General features: G+C 52.9%; 1 protein-coding gene across 19 annotated transcripts in view; it reads right to left on the bottom strand.

Annotated features, from left to right (window-relative positions):
• Trerf1 (transcriptional regulating factor 1) overlaps positions 1-12,752 on the bottom strand; it is a 207,588-nt gene extending 194,836 nt beyond the window's left edge. For 8 of the 19 annotated variants that reach the window (XM_021639975.2, XM_021639983.2, XM_021639986.2 and 5 more), the window contains exons 1-2: positions 12,109-12,286; positions 11,590-11,674 (exon numbers count right to left, since the gene is read on the bottom strand). The gene's annotated coding sequence lies outside the window, so the exon portion shown is untranslated. Of the gene's footprint in view, positions 1-11,589; positions 11,744-11,924; positions 12,007-12,108; positions 12,288-12,334; positions 12,387-12,588 lie in introns of those variants that run through there. The other 11 variants (XM_021639985.2, XM_060369575.1, XM_021639987.2 and 8 more) reach the window with 5 other exon arrangements.
• Between the last annotated feature and the right edge of the window lie 832 nt (positions 12,753-13,584).

Below are 13,584 nucleotides of genomic sequence, written 5' to 3'. Positions count from 1 at the left end.
GCCAAGAAGGCGCGACTAGGCTCGTGTTTCTGTGCCCACCGCCGTCCTCCACTAAACCCTCAGCCCCTCCGTTGCATCCGGATGGTTCCAGCCATTGGTACCATTCTGGAACACAGCTCAATAAACATCTGAAGAACAGGGAGAAGTGGGAGAGAGCACTGATTAGGCTCTTCTCACAAGGGCTGAGACCCTCATCTGGATCCCTCGAATGAGAAACTTTCCTAAGCAAGTGTCCCCAGCGCTCGACCTATGGTCTCAGGGGATGCCATCAAGGGCCTTTCCTTATAGCCTACCCTGCTCTCGGAATCCACGGGTCAGCTCAACTGACTCCCACGATCCAGCCCCCAAGGCCGGGCAAGCACTCTACAGCTTAACATGCAGGATTGTAAGCAAGCTGCTAAAGTGGGCCGTGCCTCGGTTTCCCCAAAGGGAGGAAACTGAGCATTGCGTCTTATAATGAATGGTAAGGTGGAGAATGACTAAGCTGTCTGCACAAGGCCGGGCATACAGCAAGCACCTCATAAGAGGAGGTGGCAGGATCAAAGTGGCCTGTACCCCTGACTCTGACATCCCAGGGAGCAGGCAAATTCCTGGACCCCTATACAGGCTCCCCTCCTGTTCTGGGAAATGCGGGATAAAAATCCAACCTCTTACTCGTGAAGTGTTCCCAAAATGCTCCTCTTGCTCCCAAGATGAAATTTATTTTAATTCCCTCTAACTTCAAACTCACTCGGCGATCCCCGCTGCATTTTGGGGTGGCAGGGGTTAGGAAGGGAGCAACGAAACCCCAACCAGCAGCTTCCAAAAGGTGACAAAGCCATAGGAAAGAGGAAGAAGTTAAGGCGGCCGGAGGGGACTGCCGGGGGAGGTGGAGAGAATCCCCCTGAGTTTCTGCTATTATTGAACACCCCAACTCTCAGAGGCAGCTCGGCCGCCCCCTCCTCCACGTGGGCTGAGCTCTGCTAATGAGAGAGCGAAGCCCTGCCCGCATTACCGCAATAATGATTTCCCTGTTGCATTTTTACAGGCCTGCCGCTTTATCATAGGCGAAGTAGACATACATTTTCAATAAATCCCTTCCCTCCCTCGCCCCTCCCGAACCCTGAGCTCTCCCCGGAAATGCTGCTCCCTGGGCTGCTCCCTGGGCACCCCTCCTCCCTCCGTACAACCCCCTACCCCACAGCACAATGAGTTCCAATAATCAAAACAGAGAGGAAAGGGGGGGGAAGAAGAAAAACGGAAAAATCACAGCTGCTAAAAAGCACGGTTCGCGGTGAGTCCAAGCCCTCCACATTTTTCTGCAGGAAGCGCTCGCTGCTTCAAGGACACAGCAGCCCTCCCCTATCAGAAAGCTTCAGCAGAGTTGCTCAAAGGGGGAAGGAGGAGGGGGTGGGTGAAGAAATCTAATATTCCCTCTTTCCTATTTTGACTAAGCCAGCACAGACAGAAATATAGATAAGGCCTTGAATAACTGATTTAGCAAAATGTCACTTATCAAAAGGGATGGGGGAAGGGATGGTATTTGCATTCAAGGGCTCAAGTTAAGCCATGCTGTAAGGCCACAGCAAGGCAAGGCGAGGAACTATTGCTCTGCTCTGGCCTTCCTCAGAGGCTGAAAACACAGAGCCTGGGTTTGTCCCCACAGCAAGAACCAATGGAAAGAAAATCAGAGATTGGAGAAAAAAAAAAAAACCCACTTGATTCTTACATAAGCATGTATACAGTATTAACCAGTGTCGGGCGGTGTGAGAGAAATGGGGGTGCGGGGCGGAGAGGTGACCCAGTTCTGCCTTCCCCAAGTAAGTTCCAACAGAGTGATTCTGCAAGCCAAGTACAGCAGGGACCCTAGGAACCCCACAGCCCTACCCCAAGACAAGCAGACATCCAGACACCTAGGCAATGAGAGAGTTCATCAGATCTCACTGTGGCCAAAACTATTCAAAGGGGAAGAAGTCCCTGGAGGCCTCAAGGGTCAACCTCTGACAGCTCCATGTTCACCCAGCTAAAAAAGCAAAGGGAGGCCAGCCCGGAGCTCTGTGAACCAGCCTCCAGTTTCATTTTAAGGGTGTGCTCCATTTCCTACCGTTACGAACCTCAGGGGAACACTCGAGCGACATCAGATCTCCTTGCCTATCAACTCATCATTTTGGGGCTTGAGGGGTATCCCTCAAAGACCAAAAGGAGTCCTTGGTGGACCGATCTGTAACGACAACAAACCCAGTGCCCATCCAAGGACTCTTCTAATGAATGGTAACGGTGTGAATGACTAAGCCATCTGTGTAAAGAAAATTAGTGTTTCTCAGGCAGCCAACTGTCCAGGGCCCTGCTATGTCCAAGGTCAGAGCCCAAAGACCTGAGGCCAAGGAAGCCGGGAATGATCACTGATCTATGGGGTGGTCCAAGGAGGGAACCAGCTGCCACAACCAGACGGTTGTCTTCCCAAATAACGCAGTTTCAAAATCCTAACATTAGGCTGGGGCTGCAGAGGTGGCTCAGTGGTTAAGAGCAATAGCTGCTCTTGCAGAGGTCCTGGGTTCAATTCCCAGCACCAACACGGCAGCTCACAATCCTCTGTAACTCCAGCTCCAGAGGATTCAACACCCTCTTCTGGCCTCCAAGAGGCACAGCATGCATGTGGTCCACAGACATACACAGGGGCAAACACCATCCACAAAGAACAGAATAAAATAAAATAAAAATGTGATGCTCACACGTGCTTAAATCTTTGGAGGATTAGGGTCACTGGGGCGGTAAGCCTTAGCACCCACGCCACCTTCTCGGCTTCCTTGACGCGGTGCCTGTGTCTGTGCAGAGCGTTCTGTGAGTCACCACAGGCACAGGGCATTTCAGCTCTGCTGGGTGGACTGCACGTAGCCTGGAGCCTGCTGGGTGCCCTGCCCCGCCCGCCAAGCTAAATCAACAACCCGAATGCACTCTTTTTTATTTCCGGTTTTGAGACGAGGTCTCAGGAAGTAGCCTTGGCCGGTCTAGAATGTACTACGTACCCTAGTCAGTCTTGAACTCACTGTGATTTCTGCCCCAGCCCCAGCCCCAGCCCCGCCCCAACCGAGGGCTGGGATTATAGGTGTGTTCCATCACGCTCGGCTTTCAATTTGTTTGTCTGTTTTTACGTTGATCTATTTTTAAGGAAGGGCATGGTGGAAGTCACAGGACAATCTGCAGGAGGGGGCTCTCTCCTTCCACCAAGCGGGCTCCAGGGACCAAATTCAGGTCGGCAGGCTTGGTGGCCTGCACTGTACCCACGTCGCCATCTCACTAGCCTTCAATTATTTTTCTTTTTCCTTAATGTGTTTCTTTTCTTTTTAACTTATATATTGTATACAGAGGTGTCCTGAAGGTAAGAGGTCAATTAACAGGAATCTGTTTTCTTCTTCCATATATGTGTCCTCAGGAACACGGTGTTGGGCTTAGCGGCAGCATCTTTATCCGCTTCGGCAACAACAAACTTTATTTCAGTGTGGCGTGCACTTCCTCACGAACGATCACGTGCTATCACGCATCTCCCTCTCTCCAGTAACATCAAACTGCTACCCCAACCCGCAGTTCCAAACAACATGCCTTTCCCACGTAAACACGGGAAGACACTTCACCCACGGCGTGATGGAATCTCTCTGGCGATTCAAGGCAGTAAGATCACTCAAGTCCATCATGCTGGCCTCCCTGCGTTTCGGGAGTGCTTCGACTTTTTCATCATGAAAATAATTTTTAAATGAGTAAGCGAGGCCTCCCCCTCTAAGGTGGGCAACGGGATTCCACTGGATACTCCACGTACCCAGAGAAGATTTTTAAAACGGGAAACGGCTCTCCAGTACGCACAGCCAGGCTGAAGGCCTGTGCGTGCCAAATGTAGCTTTTGTGGCACTAACATTACTGAATGCAGCCTGCTAAGGCAGGGAGGGCCAGGCAGAGGGCTCAGAGGGCTGAAGGAGCCAGAGGGAGCGCCATCCCTGAGACCCACATGGTGGAAAAAGAGAACCAACCTGCAAGTTGTCGTCTGATCTACACAGGTCTGTGTGACTCACACCTATCCATGTACATACACACACTAAATAAACAAATAAGTGTAAATCCAGGTATATGCACGTCTAGAGCCACAACCAGCCTTCTCTGGAAAGTTCAAGGTTGCCCTGCACACGGTTCATGGGGCTCTTTGAGGAACAAAACCACATTTGCTTGTCCCTTTGGATAGGCAGTCTCACATTCCGCCTACAGAAGCAGAGCTCGGAGCTGTCCCGATTGGCATTTCTCAGCCAGCATTCCTGATGTCAGACGTTGGGACATAAGAGCAGCCCCAACTCAAGAGCATAGAACAAAACCCCAAACCGAAAGTGACTACAAGGCAGAGAAGGCAGGGACTGGAGAGCAGTTTTAGGAGAGGCTCTGGGACCTAAGGAAACAGTTTCACATCCGGCGGGCAGCCTAGCGCAGAACAAGCCACCTCGTGGCTGTCTGGCAGGGAAGTCTCTCCAAGGCCACACTCTCCACACCTTGTCTGACTCCACCTCATACATCTGTAGGAGTGTAGGAGACAGATGGCATAGGCCTCCTGTTGGGGACACAACCCAACCTCCCCTCAGGTCTGCGACCTCCCTCCTCACCTACCCACCTGCCAGCAGACCCCACAGTGTGGGGCTATGGTAGATGGCACAGCCCATGATATCGAGATGCTTCTGTGAACGGCAGCACAAGCGAGAGGCACGAATCCACACGGGGTTGTGTGCGGAAGAAACTAACCTTGGGTTTTAGGTCCCCCTGCCTCCAGCTCCCCGGCTGGTGTTTGAGGTGTGTGTACCACCATGCCTGGCCGTGGCAGTGGTAGGAACGGAGCCCGGGGCTTCATGCATGCCAGGCAAGCTCCTGACTGGATGTCCAGTATGGGTTTTGTTTGGTTTTGTTTTTAAGCTTCCTGCTCAGAACGTATAGCGCAAGCTCAATGCCTCACCTCAAGGAACAGGGCTGAAAAATCTCAGAGGTCTTTTTCTCGTCGTACTTGGCTAATAAATTGAACGTCAGGCCCGAAAGAATTAACTGAAGACTGTTTTCCTTAAGCAAAAGTAATCTGTTTTTTCCTCTGTGCCGCTCAGTAAACGTGGTCAAATGATCAGAAAAACGCAGTGTAATTTCTGATGCAGTTTTAACCCGTGGAGTATCTGGCCAGTGCTCTCGGCCTGGCCCCTTCCCAAGGACAGTGCAGCCTCAGCCTGGGGTCCAGGAAAGGGGAGCAGCATACTGCAGCCCTCACAGAGCTCCCGCCTGCCCACCCACGCCTTCACTCTGCCTCAGCTGCTCCCCTCAGAGCTGCAGGACCGACTCTCTCAGAGAGCCAGCCCAGTTCTCTAAATCAGTCAACCCTGTTCCCTCATCTTCCCCATCAGCACACATCATCCCATTCAAAACAACCAACCAACCAGAAGCAGTTGCTTTCATGCTCGGCCCTGCGGCCCCTGCCCCGTCTTTCTGCCCTTCTCCATTATGAACAAATCCAACCAAGAGGCTGAGTCTCTGGGCTGTAAGCATGGAGTCTTCCTCTCCACCCAGTTGGCCCCAGCCCAGAGCCATCAGGGCTGGCTCTTCCCAAAGTCACCAACGGCCAGCACTCAGTCAGATCTGACGGGGTCTTCTCTGGGCTTATCAACTTCATAAGCATGAAAAGTTCGTACTTCTGTTATTCCCCCTCAGGGCCAGGGCAGACCAAAGGACAACTTTAGTCCGTCGGTTCATCAGTCCTCTCTTTCCCACTCGGGGTCCATCAGCCACCTCCAACTTACCGGTACTCAACAGGAAATACCCTGATCGTGTGCCTCGCTTCTCCCGCTCCCCACCCGCACTCCCTGACCTCGGCAAGCAGGACGCCGTCTTTCCAAGTACACAAGCCAGAAACTTTAGAGTCACCCCACATCCCTACCAAAGCCAAACTCTTACTCTCTTACTCGGCCTGCTCTACCTCCACCAACTTCCATCCCACACCCACCTGGACCCTCCAGACACCCTGGTCACCTCCCCAGTTTACCTCCTCCACCTGCCTCTTCGCTGTGGCTCCCACCTCCACAACAACCAACCTCCATATTCACCGAAATGCCAAGCTCCTTCAACTTCGAGTTAGGGCGCAACCACTTCCCACTCAGAACACTGCAAACGAAACGTAAATAACTCTTTGGGTGGGCAAGATGGCTCAGTGCGAAAAGGCAACTGCAGCCAAGCCCAACGACCTGAGTTCAATTCCCGGGACCCACATCATGGAAGGAGAGAAACATATATACACATAATTTTTTAAATGTAATTTAAAAAACAAAATCCAAAGATTTAATCAGGGGCCAGGACCCTTGTAATCCCAGCTACTCAAAGGCCTAAAGCTGGAAGATTCACAGTTCAAGGCTAGCCTCAGGTAGGCAGTGACCAGTCACAGACAGTCTACAGAGATAAACAGACGGATAGACACACACACACTTAAAATAAGAATCTTTTTACCAATTGGTTAAAAAAGAAAGACTGGTGTAGCTCAGCATGTGTAAGCCTTTATTTAGGCTTCGCACTAAAAACAAGACGCAGAAAACCCAAACCTTTCCAAGGCCCACAACGTCCCGAATGGCCGTCCCAGCCTGAGTTTTCTCCATCCCCCTTACCCATGAGCTCTCCTAGCCCCCTGCAGACCTGAAGCCGGCCACACAGGCTCTCCTCTGCATCGTCACCCTGTCTTCCCCCAGCCCACTCCTCACGGAGGCTGCACTAGTCTCTAGGTGTCTGGTCACTACTTCACCAAAGCACAGTCTGCAGCATGTTCACCCCAGAAAGTCAGGGGGTGGAGGGTGGGGGCAGAGAGACAATCATGTCCTGTAATTGCCAAGATTCCCAGCCCCTTAATGTGACCAGCAAACAGCACGTGATCGCTAAAGAGTGAGTCAACTGGGGCTGGAGCACTGGCTCAGCTGCGAAGAGCAGAGGTCTTCACAGCTCTGCAAAGGTCGCTCCTGCAGAGGACCCAGGTTCAGTTCCAGCACCCACACGGTGACCCGCAACCACCCCTAACTCTAGTCCAGGAGAGCCACTGCCTTCTTCTGGCCACTAAGGGCACCAGGCGTACACAAGATACACAGACATTAAAAAATAAATAAATCTTTAAGAAAGAAAGAGTAGCTGCTTAATATGAAAAGGAAAACCAGGGCTTCTCAAGGCAGAGATTTAAAAAATAATAATAATACATATGTGACCCCAAAAATTTCACAGCCATTAGACCCAAAGGGTTTTTTTTTCCTCTCTACTTCCTCTAAAAATATTTTCAATGTCAGTAGACCAATAGCCAGCGAGTCTCACATCACTCCTAGTTTATCGTCCTCTGTGAGGAAACAAACAAACTCAAATGTTCATTTCCTCAGACTGGATTCCTGTGAGCGGCTGAGAATTTGACATTCTTAGAAAACATCCCAGAGGGGTTTTCTGTTTTCGGTGGCTGTGTCTACCATTTCACTCAGAAGATATTTCCTAAAAGAATCATGGAACAACTCAAAGATCGAAGGGCTTGGGGGTGGGGAAAGTGACGGCCTCACAACTGTGAGTTCAAATCTCCAGCCCTCACCCAAAAAATACATCCCTAAGGAGACGTGGTGGTGGGTGGCTGTAATCCCAGCACCCAGGAGGCAGAGACAGGAGATGGCTTCCTGGCGCCCACCAGCCAGCCACTGAATTAATGAGCTCCAGCGTCAGTAGGAAATTCTGTTTCAAAAATGAAAGGGAAGAGGGCTGGAGAGAGGGTCAGCTAGGTGAGGGCGCACGACACCAAGATCGACAACCGGAGTCTGATATAGAAAACCCACAAAGTGGAAGCAGAGAACCAACTCCCACAAGTTGTCCTCTGACCTACACACACACACACACACACACACACACGCACACACACAACCCCACAGCACCCTAAAAACATGTCAGTAACTACAACTGGGCTGGTTCTAGTCCCTTTCCTAGGGGAAAAAGAAAATCTCAACTACATTTTCGTGACACCAGTTGCCTTCCAATGTGAAAATATTAAAAATATGGTCACCCCACAAGATCCCTGAAGCCCTCAGCCCTCTGCCCTGCTCAGCCATACAGTGTTTTGCTTTGTTTTGTTTTGTGTGAGTTCAGAAATAAGCAGGACCAGGTCTTATGCAGCCTGAGGTCTAGAGCACCTTTCTAGATCCTTAGTGTGTGTGTGTGTGTGTGTGTGTGTCAACAGCCAAAATATATATATATTTTCATTCAAGAGCTTTCTCCAGAAATGCCAGTGGTGACATGACAGTCCCTGGAAGTGACCGAACATCAGCAGCAGGAACCCCGTCACTATCTAGAGACATCGCAACAGCCCGCACGTGACTTCTTCACAGTTAAGCAGGCGAGGCCATGCTGAGCTCTTGGGTCCCCTTCTCCTCCCCAGAGCTACCTGCTGCCTGGAAACAACAGCTTAATTAACCTCAGGCTTGACTAAGCATTAGCTCATCCAGCCAGCTGGCTGCAGAGGAAACTTCTAAGATGAACTGAAATTATTTCGGGCGCCTGAAAGCACAAGCTCCCTCTCCATCAGCACATATAATTAGGATTTTTTTTTTTTTTTAAATATATCTGCCCCAGGATTGGAGAGGTGGCTCCACAGGGAAGAGTACCTACTGCTCTTCCAGATGACCTGAGTTCGATTCCCGGCACCGCTGCTTATAACGCCAGATCCAGGGGGCCCCACAGACACCTATGCAGACACCCATGTGCACACACCCACATACACACTTGTGCACATGTATGCACGATTAGAGATAATTAAAAAAAGAAATCTGTGAAACATACGTGAATGACTGAACGTACAACAGAGCAGGCTCGCCTGAGCAATGGCTTGCATGTTGGCATGGTTGCCAGGCTGCTCAAGAGCTTTTGTGGAATGCCAACCTACAAATCCATTTCTCCATGAGAAGACAAAAAAACAGAAGTTAATCAACTTGCCCGGAGTCCATGAAGCAATTTGGCCGTTGGCCCAGGAAGACACTGTCAAGAGCTCTGGGTCCACGCTGCACATGACAGGGGTTTAAAGCCGGAACCAAAGCTCTGTTCTTCTTAAAATAATAATCACCCCCTTAAAGGCAGAAACTGCTAGAAATTGGTACCCTGTCCATTTCCAGAGACACCTTGGCCCTGCCTTGAGCATACAGCCACCTTAAACATTCTCACTTTACAAATGCCCACAAACTTGAACCAACTACTAAACACAAGACAATTTTAGCACCCCATCAACCTCACAGAGAATTCTTCTGTGCACCACCTCAGCCCACTCCCGCAAGAAAAGAAAAATAAATAAAATAAAACACTTCGTGTTCTTACGATCAACCTATCCGGCAAAGAAGGAAAAAAGAATCCTAAATAAGCTTTGTTTTCATATCCACACATTTTTATACACGCAGCACAGAAAACAACACCCTGTCCCCTCTCCCCTCTCTGAACTCAACAAAAACCACAGCACTTTCAGCACAGTTCATAGAGAGACTGTTTTCACAGCAAGCTCTATGTAAACGCTCTGATATTAGCAGACGCCTGCTATGTGGACGCCTGCTTACCAGGCTGTGAAAAGACCCACATTCACTCTGGAACCTGCAAAATTAATCTTCTCTGTGCCTATAACGCATAAGGCGAAGGCTTTCTCTCTCTCTCTCTCTTTCCCTCCCTCCCCCTCTCCCCATGTCAGGCAGGCTTCTAAACAATCAGTTGGCGAAAATGGACATGCCTAAAAGGGCGAGGCCCAAAGGGGTGTGTCACTACAGGGATCAATCGTCACAATATTTTAAAAAGAAAGAATGAATTATGATTCTTGGGCCTTCAAACCTTGATTACCAAGAAAACGCTCTCAGTTGAATGGGGGGGGGGTACTGTGACTTGATTAATGGCCAAAGAAAGACAATAAAATAAATCTCATAAATGTAAAGAGGAAAAAAAACTGAACGACTGTTCTTGGCTCCCAGGTTAGACATGTAAATAATTCCACCCTGGAATAAACACACATGAGGAATTCTTGTTTACTCTCCCAGCACATACACCAATCAGGCTCAGCTATTCATCGGGTTAAAGATAACGGCTAATTTGTTTAGCTAATGCCTACTTGGGAACATGTGATAGGGAGCACCAATATTTCTAACTGACTCAACTTTCAAACCGGCAGATCTCAAACCCTCCACCCTGAAACCTGACGGTAGGAAGGAAAGAAGAAAAACGGACTATCGGTAACATAAAGAGAGGGATTTTGTTTTGTTTTAACCCATTTTTTCCCCTAGACTCAAAACCCGTTTACAGAATTATGGAAAGCTTAACGGACTTTAGTTACCCCGGTGTGGTTGGCTAAGCCTTTAACCCTACTAACCAGTCCCTGGCCAGACCCCCTGATGCTCAAATTATCCTGGTCAAGTTCAACTCCCAGCACCAGCACCCATCAAAGTAAAACTATCTGCAGAAACCAGCAGGGCTGAGTGCCAAGAAAGCAAGCAAGGAGAGGCAGAGACTGCTGGTTTAACCAGCTCAGTGCTGGTTCCTCCGCCAGCACGCTGGTGAGCCACAAAGCACATTTGCACACAGAACTCCCAGCGTGAAAAAGTACCAAAGGTGCAGGCGATTGACACCAACTGGGACAACTTCAAACTCCTTTCTTTGAGAGAAAAAGTCACCTCTGTCGCCTGAGGAAAAGACCAAGGCAAACTGCCCCTCCCAGGCATGCTCTGCTGAGGTGCTGGGCCATGCCTGGGCTGGTCATTCCTAAGCATGACCTCCACACACACGTCACAAGACAGTTCAGGGCCACCAGCGACCAAGCACCGAACACAGCACAGCACTTGACTTGCCAAAGCAACGTTTGTCTGGGGCAAGAGTTTGACAGCATGCCTACTCTACGGGAGCAGAGCACAGGGAACCCAGAGGCATTTTCTTCTTTAACCCAAGGATGGCAGGCACACAAGCTCCAGCCCGGGGTTGGCACAGGCCGCCTGCCAGGTGCTGCCCCTGCCTCCATCGGTAAAACGGTGGTTTGGTTTGCAACTGGGGCTTCTCCTCGGCAGGAACTTCCCAGACTCCCAAACTGAAGTTGGGGAGTGAGGTGGCAAGTTCGCCTCCCCACACACCTCTCCCACCTGGGTGGCCGCACTTACTTCTGGGAACTACCCAGCCCCCACCGAGCCCGCAGGACTCACATATACACACATATGCATCACGTCAAAAACCCCAAAAGACACATCCCTGGGGTCCTGCGGTTTCTTGGCTGGAAGAATGGAGGCTTTATAACACACCAAGCTTCCATTTCAAACCCACCGCTGACACCCTGGAGGCCGGGGTTCGCCGGTCACGGCGCCCACCTCACCCCTCCCCCTTTGCTGGGATGCTACGAGCCGGGAGAGGGAACAGGGAAGAAGGCCAGCAGGGAAAGGGCCCCGGTAACAGCCTGAAAGTAAAGAGGCCGCGGCAGGCTGGTCCCCCACAGGCTTCCCTCCGCACCCCACCCCCACCTCCCGACGGAGCATCCCCCTCCCACTAATTTTTTTTTTTTTAATGAAACTTAATAAGCTTCTCTCCTACCTTGGCTGTTTCGGCAACAAGTGCCTGGGCAATCCGACAAGACGACCAGTCTCCACTCGGGGGGCGAGCTGGGGGGCGAGGCGAGCTGATGGAGTAATTTCAATATTAATCCGTGTCAGCCGCCTTCTCCCTCATTTACAGTACTGCCCTCAGCCTGTAAACAAATATCGCTCCGCCAGGAAACATACTCCCCAGATGCAAGCCCCTCTCCCCAAGCGCGGACCCAGCCCCCCTCCCGCCCCCGCCCCTCCCCCCCGAGTCCCGGGTGGGAAGGCTCAGGGTTCCCCAAGCACCAACTCAACCACCCTCAGCCACCACCCCAGCAAGAAACTTACTCGGTCCGGTCTACGCCTCAACCCTCCCTCCAGGAAATCTCCTCTCCATATGCATTCGGCCTCCCCGCAGGAAATCTGCTCCCCTCCTCCCCCCTCCTATATCCATGCACACCCCCTCCTCCCCCTCCCCCTCCCCCTCCTCCTCCTCCTCCTCCCCACGCGCCCTCCCCGGCCAGAAACTTACTAGCCAGCTAGCCAGCGTGCAGGGCTCTCCCGGTTCTTGGAAACTTACTCCCAGCTAGGGCGCCCGGCGGCACCCCCTCCTCCGCCCCCTCCTCCGGGCCCCGCTCCCTGCCCTGCCCTCCCGACTCCAAACTCTCCGCATCCAGCCGCTCTCCCCCTCCCCGGCGGAGGTTCGCGGCGCCCGGCGGCGCGCGTGCTCCCGCCCCCCTCCCCTCCAGGAAACTTACTCCCCATCTGCATGCACCGCCTCTCAGCCATCGCTCGGAGGGAAGGGGTGTGCTGGGGAGGACAGAAATACATATGCAGCTCTCGCCCCTCCCCCGGCCGCAGCCCACTCGGGCCCGGGCCGCGCGCTAACCTGGCCTTACCTTTTTTTTTTTTTTTTTGCACGCGCCCCCCCTCCCCGAGCCCTCCGGATCCGCTCCCCCACACACACACCAGCACCCCAACCCACCCCACCCCCTTTCACCCGTTTACCCACCCCCTAGCAACCGTTCCTAAGCTCCTCTCCGCCTTTTTTTTCTCTCTCTCTTTCTTTTTCTTTTTTTTTTTTTTTTGTAAATCCAGGATGCAAATTCCTCCCCTGTCAGCAAATCGACTGTCAAATTATTTTCTTGCAAAAGGAGAGAGGCGGGGTGGAGTTGAAGGGGGGGGGCGCGCGCGGTTAAAAAAAAAAAAAAAGAGGGGGGGACGGCCGGGCGGGGAGAGGGAGGGAGGGAGGGAGGAGAGGGGCCGAGGAGGGGAGAGATATCCCTCCGCAGAGCCGGGGCCGGCGGGCGGGGAAGCAGGAAGTAAGGTGTCCGGCGCGGCGGCGGCCTCTGCGCCGCGGCCCCCGCCCGTCCCCCGGGGCGCCGCGCTCCGGCGGGCGCGGGCCTCGGGGCGCATCGTCCGCGGACCCCCCCGCCGCCCCGAGCCGGTGCACGGCCGGCTTCGGTTGTCTTTTATTATTATTATTACTATTATTATTATTATTTTCCGCGCCCGGCGTCGTGCGCGCGCGAGCTTGCACCTTTCGGGAGCCGCCGAGTCCCCGGACGCGGGAGGCGGGGACCGCGGGCCCGAGGAGGACCTGTCAGTCCCCGGCGTGCCGCCGAGGCTCCGCGCCGGGGAGGGGGTGGGGGAGCCGAGCGCGCCCTCCCCGGGGTGGGAGGAGAAGGAGGAGGAGGAGGAGGGAGCGGCTCGGTGGCCGGGAAGCCGCTGCCTTCCCACCCCGGGCCCGCGGCGGGATTGCTTCCTGCGTCGCCGCCGCCGGCGATGGCAGAAGGCGCGCTGCGGGGCCGAGCGACTCGGGTCGGGAGGTGTTTGGTGGCGGTTGTTTATTTAGAGATCTGCAAGGATGCCAGGGTCCGGGCGGGCTGCGGGGCGAGGCCGGGCCTCGAACCCTCGCCGCCGCCTCCCGGCCTCCCTGGGGCCCGGGGACGGGGGAGGTGCGCCCAGGAAGAGAACTGCGGCTCCCGGGCGAGCTCGCGCCTCCATC

This window comes from Meriones unguiculatus, chromosome 16, assembly GCF_030254825.1.
Source record: "Meriones unguiculatus strain TT.TT164.6M chromosome 16, Bangor_MerUng_6.1, whole genome shotgun sequence".
Taxonomy (NCBI): Eukaryota; Metazoa; Chordata; class Mammalia; order Rodentia; family Muridae; genus Meriones; species Meriones unguiculatus.
This window is presented reverse-complemented; position numbering and strand designations above follow the sequence as displayed.